The sequence below is a fragment of the Euprymna scolopes genome, chromosome 20, assembly GCF_053919585.1.
Source record: "Euprymna scolopes isolate OS-2025 chromosome 20, ASM5391958v1, whole genome shotgun sequence".
Lineage (NCBI taxonomy): Eukaryota > Metazoa > Mollusca > Cephalopoda > Sepiida > Sepiolidae > Euprymna > Euprymna scolopes.
The window spans coordinates 35,652,734-35,653,500 of NC_136501.1; positions in this window are offsets into that span (position 1 = coordinate 35,652,734).

Below are 767 nucleotides of genomic sequence, written 5' to 3' on the forward strand. Positions count from 1 at the left end.
AACAACAATGCAGCAAAAGAGTAAAGCAATACGCAACAAAAAGCAAGCAATCTCTGCAAGAAAAATTAATAAAGTCTCGATACAACGAGAAACAAAAATGATTTTTGCTATTTTTTTTTTCGCGCTGACGAAGATTTATTTTTACGGATAAAGACAAATATGGTCTTGTTTGGAAAGCAAATATCAGACAACTATCAGGTGACAATGGACATTCTCTGAAAAGATGCTGACACAATAACGACATTAGGATATAGCAGTGGGATTTGGCGGCGGAGAAATTGATATTTTTGTTGTCCGAAAATTCTTCGATTTGCTTTTGTTCTGTCTCGCTTGCAATATATCGTTTTTCTTAAGACCTTTTTACAACTTCAACGTGGTCAATCCCGTGCTTACCCGACTGCATTGATAAAACAAATAAAACCAGCAATGAATCCAGTGCGTCAGAATAGCAAGATCTCCCCCCTTTACAGACACTGATTTTGCTTCGATTCTCTAGCAAGTTTATATTATCATTTGTCGGAAAAATATGTTCAATTTTTTTCTAATTTTTTAAGATGCCGACTATATTTGTACATGTCATTATGTATAGATTACCCTAAAATTTATTTATTACCCGCAAAATGAGCATTGTTTGTGTTGGTCAATAAGCAGATAACTCGACCTCTATAAAAACGTGATCAAATGTTTATATTAAATTTGATGATATCGATTTCGGGCATCCATCTTAAAAGGTCAGATGGTAAAACTGCCGACTATCATCTAGATCC